The sequence below is a fragment of the Biomphalaria glabrata genome, chromosome 5, assembly GCF_947242115.1.
Source record: "Biomphalaria glabrata chromosome 5, xgBioGlab47.1, whole genome shotgun sequence".
Classification (NCBI taxonomy): Eukaryota; Metazoa; Mollusca; class Gastropoda; family Planorbidae; genus Biomphalaria; species Biomphalaria glabrata.
Window position 1 is genome coordinate 26,875,067 of NC_074715.1, and position 8,809 is coordinate 26,883,875.

An 8,809-nucleotide genomic window follows, 5' to 3' on the forward strand; every position below is an offset into this window, starting at 1 on the left:
ATAAGCAGTAAGAAAGTTTGCCCCACTCTACCCCTCATTTTAAGAGGAAACTGATATAAAGAAGGTTAAAAAAAAAAAAAGAAAGAAAGTAGAAGTAGAAGATAGAAATAGGGAAAATCCGAAGCCGCCATCTCTCTCTCTAGAGAGAGAAATTTCAACAGCTGCTTCAATTCCGATTGGCTAGCCGGCACTTGTCATTAACGGAGCTCTTGTGAGCTGGTGGGGGGGGGGGGGGGGTAGCCAGGGATTTCAATAGCGTCTCTCTCTCTCTCCTCTACAGGCCGACCCTTGGACTCGGAAATATTGGAAACATTTTGTCCTCTGTCAATTAAGTCGCCGTTTGATTTTTTTTTTACTCCAATTTTGATTAAATGTGGAAACGGGGCTTGTCTTAGTATTAGATTTTGTTGAGGCATTGGAAAAAAATGTAGACAGGCAGGGGGTGAGTTAAAGGCTAAAGGACATACAAGGTGGGTATTGACTTTTTTATACATACATCTGGGGGTGGGGCCAGAAGTGGAATTAATAGGCTCCAAGGACCAGAAAGATTTCCAGTGATTGAAGCAGAAGGTTAGACGTCACAGAAGGTATGTTGCTTGAATGGTCAATTCTCTCGATACGTGGAGAAATGAAATAGCCATTGATCAAATTGGAAGAAAATGAACTTTTTTTTAATATGAATTTTATTTTTTTATGACGAAATTGTGGATGTGGATATTCTATGTTTATTTTTAGACTTTATTTTACATAAAACAACATTAAATTTCATAAGCCAGCGGAATAGCCGCTAGACGTTTTGTGTGGTTTTTCTGTCTGTCTGTCCCGTTTAGATCTCAGAAAGTAGAAAAGATATTGAAAATCCGACATCATGAAATTTTAGATCTTTCAAAATTCTGATGCAAAGGCTACTTTTTTTTCTGGAAGCGAAAAATTTAATTTTTAAAATCAACTATGCAAGCAGTTTTTTTCCCCATAAAATACACCATTTTTTACAACTGTTCACTATAGTAAAAAAAAACACAGGGGGGACTATTTAGTAAGACTGTTTACGGCTTTATTTTAATTTTGTCAAAAAAAATTGTAATATTAAGTTAAGTCATTTCTGTCCTACTAACTACCTACATAGACACAAAATGTTTACTTTAAAAAAAATCAATTTTGTATAAACAAGATTCCCCGACAAAATAGCGCCTACAAAATAGCGCAAACAAAATAGCACTGGTAAACTAGTGCGGACTTTTTTTTCTGTCATTTTGCAAAAACTACTTTAGATATCGTAAAATATGAATAGAGCCAATACTTAAAAAAAATTTTTTAATGTGATCATTATTTTTCAGTCCTTTTGCAGGAAACACTTTAGGCCTCTGAAAATATAAAATATAAATATGTAGCATTATGCAAGAATTATAATAAGCTAAAATTAATAATTTCTAAATATATCATTTATTTACATTCCAAAAGTGCACTTCAAAAACACGCTATTACACTTCCATATTTGTCAGATTTTTGCACATACACACATGCACGCACACACACACACACACATACATATATATATTTAAAGTTAAATTGTATGCAATTTACGTAGGAACCCAGTGACTTTTTTTTTAAGTACATTTGCAATATAACTTCAAGTCGTCTGTTAAGTTGGAGGTACTTTGTCTCGCTTTCAGCTTTACTTCGTTCTCCAGCATTGTACCTCAGAATCTTGTTCTCAGTCTTCCCCTGTTCTCTGAGGAAGTGAGAGATTAACTTGTAGACATTGGAGTGATGACCGTTAATAGCTAAAATGCCTGGTGCCATCCCTCCACTGCATTGTCTGTTCTTGGTAGATTGTCTATACTCGATCTCTAACATTCCATGCTATCGGAAATATTTGAGTCACTCTGCGGTTTCATCTCTGGCGACCAATAGAGTTGTCCTCCCAGTGGTCCTACCAATTGCCTACAACCTCTGGACGAGCATCATTTGATTCTTCCAAGTATTGACAGATCAGAAATGGGATGTGGCCAGCTCCAAGTATTTACAGATCAGAAATGGGAACTAATCCTGACACACACCTACGTTTACCAATGTTTCAAAATAATGTTTAGCAAGTAATGCATTTTAAACATTGGTGTTTAAAAACCTATGCAACCTATGCGGCCGCAGTGGGCCTCGCACTTTCATAGATCTAGGTGTAAATTATTAAATTAAACGATTTTAACATATTATTACAAGGTTCTCGCGGACTCCTGATTTTTCAAGAGCTCCTGGAAATCTCCGGAAATTATTAAAATGTTATTAAAACTCATTAAATCTTCTTTTTTAAAGTAACGTCTGTATCATATATGATAAGATAAGATCTCCTGAAAATATTAAAATCTTATGAAAACTCATAAAAATCTCTTGAAGTAACAATATAATTGTCATTTCGGGGCGTTATTCAATACGAAAAATTTCAGTCCTACTCACGATAAAAAATAAACGACATTGTCAGCTTTCATTTAATAGAAATGTAATAATAGGGCGCATTTTAACCAAAAACAGGAAGTTCAAATACTTAATTTACTTTAATAGTCACTGGCATACAAATATAGGCCTAGATCAAAATCTATCTCGACCTCTTGGAAAAAAAACAAAAGCGATATTTTGCTAGTCGATAATAAGTCTAAAAGGCAGTTCTGAAAGTTTATCGGCTTTTTGTTGGAAAACTATTGTTCATGGCTCGTCAAGTTAATTTGACAGTGATTTTGTACCTATTATGTATAAAATGTAAAGCCAAAGAAGAATTTATTTTCTAATACAAAATCTGAATGTTCACTTATTATCCTGTCCTTACCCAGACTAGGTCCCGCGCAAACCGTTTCGTATAGGGCCCCTCAATTTGTAGAACTGGCCCTGCTGAGCGGACCACTTCGGGGGTCGATTTTGAGTTTGTGTTTCCACACAAACTGTCTTTGTAACCTTGTTTATTTCATATTCTTGGGGAGTAGATTCTTGAATTTGTCACAGTTCACGACGCGACAGTTTACTGCAGTTTATTGTACTAAATCCAGTGAGTTTGTTTCAGGAGAACCAGCTGAAACCATCGGATTACATACACACACCTAGTACACTCCTATACTTGTTGCACCATCGGATTACATACACACACCCTAGTACACTCCTATACTTGTTGCACCATCGGATTACATACACACACCTAGTACACTCCTATACTTGTTGAACCATCGGATTACATACACACACCCTAGTACACTCCTATACTTGTTGCACCATCGGATTACATACACACACCTAGTACACTCCTATACTTGTTGCACCATCGGATTACATACACACACCTAGTACACTCCTATACTTGTTGCACCATCGGATTACATACACACACCCTAGTACACTCCTATACTTGTTGCACCATCGGATTACATACACACACCTAGTACACTCCTATACTTGTTGAACCATCGGATTACATACACACACCCTAGTACACTCCTATACTTGTTGCACCATCGGATTACATACACACACCTAGTACACTCCTATACTTGTTGCACCATCGGATTACATACACACACCCTAGTACACTCCTATACTTGTTGCACCATCGGATTACATACAGACCTAGTACACTCCTATACTTGTTGCACCATCGGATTACATACACACCTAGTACACTCCTATACTTGTTGCACCATCAGATTACGTACACACCTAGTACACTCCTATACTTGTTGCACCATCGGATTACATACACACCTAGTACACTCCTATACTTGTTGCACCATCGGATTACGTACACACCTAGTACACTCCTATACTTGTTGCACCATCGGATTACGTACACACCTAGTACACTCCTATACTTGTTGCACCATCGGATTACATACAGACCTAGTACACTCCTATACTTGTTGCACCATCGGATTACATACACACACCTAGTACACTCCTATAGTTGTTGCACCATCGGATTACATACACACACCTAGTACACTCCTATAGTTGTTGCACCATCGGATTACATACACACACCCTAGTACACTCCTATACTTGTTGCACCATCGGATTACATACACACACCTAGTACACTCCTATACTTGTTGCACCATCGGATTACATACACACACCTAGTACACTCCTATAGTTGTTGCACCATCGGATTACATACACACACCCTAGTACACTCCTATACTTGTTGCACCATCGGATTACATACACACACCTAGTACACTCCTATACTTGTTGCACCATCGGATTACATACACACACCTAGTACACTCCTATACTTGTTGCACCATCGGACTACATACACACACCCTAGTACACTCCTATACTTGTTGCACCATCGGATTACATACACACACCTAGTACACTCCTATACTTGTTGCACCATCGGATTACATACACACACCCTAGTACACTCCTATACTTGTTGCACCATCGGATTACATACACACACCTAGTACACTCCTATACTTGTTGCACCATCGGATTACATACACACACCTAGTACCCTCCTATACTTGTTGCACCATCGGATTACATACACACACCCTAGTACACTCCTATACTTGTTGCACCATCGGATTACATACACACACCTAGTACACTCCTATACTTGTTGCACCATCGGATTACATACACACACCCTAGTACACTCCTATACTTGTTGCACCATCGGATTACATACACACACCTAGTACACTCCTATACTTGTTGCACCATCGGATTACATACACACACCTAGTACACTCCTATACTTGTTGCACCATCGGATTACATACACACACCTAGTACACTCCTATACTTGTTGCACCATCGGACTACATACACACACCCTAGTACACTCCTATACTTGTTGCACCATCGGATTACATACACACACCTAGTACACTCCTATACTTGTTGCACCATCGGATTACATACACACACCCTAGTACACTCCTATACTTGTTGCACCATCGGATTACATACACACACCTAGTACACTCCTATACTTGTTGCACCATCGGATTACATACACACACCTAGTACCCTCCTATACTTGTTGCACCATCGGATTACATACACACACCCTAGTACACTCCTATACTTGTTGCACCATTGGATTACATACACACACCTAGTACACTCCTATACTTGTTGCACCATCGGATTACATACACACACCCTAGTACACTCCTATACTTGTTGCACCATCGGATTACATACACACACCTAGTACACTCCTATACTTGTTGCACCATCGGATTACATACACACACCTAGTACACTCCTATACTTGTTGCACCATCGGATTACATACACACACCTAGTACACTCCTATACTTGTTGCACCATCGGATTACATACACACACCTAGTACACTCCTATACTTGTTGCACCATCGGATTACATACACACACCTAGTACACTCCTATACTTGTTGCACCATCGGATTACATACACACACCTAGTACACTCCTATACTTGTTGCACCATCGGATTAGATACACACACCCTAGTACACTCCTATACTTGTTGCACCATCGGATTACATACACACACCTAGTACACTCCTATACTTGTTGCACCATCGGATTACATACACACACCTAGTACACTCCTATACTTGTTGCACCATCGGATTACATACACACACCTAGTACACTCCTATACTTGTTGCACCATCGGATTACATACACACACCCTAGTACACTCCTATACTTGTTGCACCATCGGATTACATACACACACCTAGTACACTCCTATACTTGTTGCACCATCGGATTACATACACACACCCTAGTACACTCCTATACTTGTTGCACCATCGGATTACATACACACACCTAGTACACTCCTATACTTGTTGCACCATCGGATTACATACACACACCTAGTACACTCCTATACTTGTTGCACCATCGGATTACATACACACACCTAGTACACTCCTATACTTGTTGCACCATCGGATTACATACACACACCTAGTACACTCCTATACTTGTTGCACCATCGGATTACATACACACACCTAGTACACTCCTATACTTGTTGCACCATCGGATTACATACACACACCTAGTACACTCCTATACTTGTTGCACCATCGGATTACATACACACACCCTAGTACACTCCTATACTTGTTGCACCATCGGATTACATACACACACCTAGTACACTCCTATACTTGTTGCACCATCGGATTACATACACACACCTAGTACACTCCTATACTTGTTGCACCATCGGATTACATACACACACCTAGTACACTCCTATACTTGTTGCACCATCGGATTACATACACACACCTAGTACACTCCTATACTTGTTGCACCATCGGATTACATACACACACCCTAGTACACTCCTATACTTGTTGCACCATCGGATTACAGACACACACCTAGTACACTCCTATACTTGTTGAACCATCGGATTACATACACACACCCTAGTACACTCCTATACTTGTTGCACCATCGGATTACATACACACACCCTAGTACACTCCTATACTTGTTGAACCATCGGATTACATACACACACCCTAGTACACTCCTATACTTGTTGCACCATCGGATTACATACACACACCTAGTACACTCCTATACTTGTTGCTCTATTTATTTCCGTTTTATCCATCAGTACGTATGTTAGTAGATGCTCTTCGTACTCAGCTGTAGCAATGATGGATGAAGTCTTTTTTAAACTGTGTCAAAGTGACAGAGACGGACGTTTTCTTTTCAAACTGTGTCAAAGTGACAGAGACGGACGTTTTCTTTTCAAACTGTGTCAAAGTGACAGAGACGGACGTTTTCTTTTCAAACTGTGTCAAAGTGACAGAGACGAACGTTTTCTTTTCAAACTGTGTCATTGATACATCGCTTCCATTTTTAGTGGCCCCCTAAAGGGGAATAATCGCTATTATTTTTGTGTGATCTGTCGGATGCGATGACTACGTTTTTGTTTTCTGAAAGCCAAAATGTAATTTTTGAACTCAACTACGTCATACGTTTACAAAACAAACAAACAAACACCCTTTCTACAACATTTCACTATTAATAGTAAAGAACTCGGGAGACTATTTAGTAAGTGAGATATTAATTTAGCATATTTAAAAACAGTATTCTGAAAACGGTTTTAGATATTTAGTCAAAGAAATGTTTTCCAAAAGTGTTGAACTGCTAAATTATGCACCTTGCATCAATAACATCAGTTAGGCCAGGTTCACATTTAACTATATCTTATATAGTCGCTCCGGCTCCGGCTTCTGCCGAATATTCGGCATTTTTTCACTATTCGGCGATCGAATATCACTACGGATAGTAAAAAGTACACCTATTTAATATGCATAAAGTGGACCTCGTTCCATTAATGTCCATTAATGTCTGTTATAGAATGTATTAATGTTTATATTAAAACAAAATAATGTACTTAAAAATAGAGCCATTATGAATATGCACCAAAACATCGTTTATTATAATGAAACTTTACATCCTAAATGCGCTTTACATACAGAGCAGCAATGGCTGGCACATTTTTTCAATTTGTCTTGACCTTTGAGTAGGTTAGTAAAAAATCCCTTGACTACGTCATGCTGACCAGACGTTTGTCTAGCTGTGCGTGTATATCTCCAGAGGTAGAGATGAGCAACTCCCACCCCTTTTTATTAGACAGGTGACCATAAGTTAAATACGATGGACTATATTAATATATAGTATATAAATAGCAAATGTAAAAAGAAAATGGTGAAGGAGTGTTTATTAAAATGTAAACAAGCACAAGGTTTTAATGAGTTTCTCTTATATTGGCATGGATTCATCTGTGTTTGAAATCTGATCTTGTCCACACACAAAGAGTTCAACACCCAATCGGGAATTTCGAAGTGAAGAACGTCTTTGGAAATCTTTGAAATCGTCATAGAATATTACGTAATAGAATAAACATATTAAACAGTAGTGAGGGGCGAATTGATTATTATTAAAATTATCCGATCGAATAAACTGGATTTAGCGGACCACAAATTGATAACCACTTTTGTAGAAGACCAAATAAAAAAAATATATAGGTCTGTAAAAAAAATAATCAACACAAGAACAAAAGGAATAAACGATTTTCAAGACTAAAACTGAAGGTTTTGAGACTTCAACCAATCTGAGACTCAAAGACAATTCATCTAATGAATTTTTTTAAAAGTGTTATCTTAGTTTTAATTCCTTTTTTAAAAAAAATCTTGCAATGGAAATTGCGTCAGCGTTTTGTTATGAAATAATTTGAAAGAGAGATAGAGAGAGGGAGAGAGAGATGGGGAGGGAGAGAGAGAGAGAGAGAGAGGGGGGGACTTAGTGGAAGGAACATGATACTCGATATCTTGGAACGTTGGTGGTGCTAGGGTTATATGTAGAGAGAGAGAGAGAGAGTGAGAGAGAGAGAGAGAGAGAGGGGGGACTTAGTGGAAGGAACATGATACTCGATATCTTGGAACGTTGGTGGTGCTAGGGTTATATGCAGAGAGAGAGAGAGAGAGGGAGAGAGTGAGAGGGGGGACTTAGTGGAAGGAACATGATACTCGATATCTTGGAACGTTGGTGGTGCTAGGGTTATATGTAGAGAGAGAGAGAGAGAGAGAGAGAGAGAGAGAGAGAGAGAGGGGGGACTTAGTGGAAGGAACATGATACTCGATATCTTGGAACGTTGGTGGTGCTAGGGTTATATGCAGAGAGAGAGAGAGAGAGAGAGAGGGAGAGAGTGAGAGGGGGGACTTAGTGGAAGGAACATGATACTCGATATCTTGGAACGTTGGTGGTGCTAGGGTTATATGTAGAGA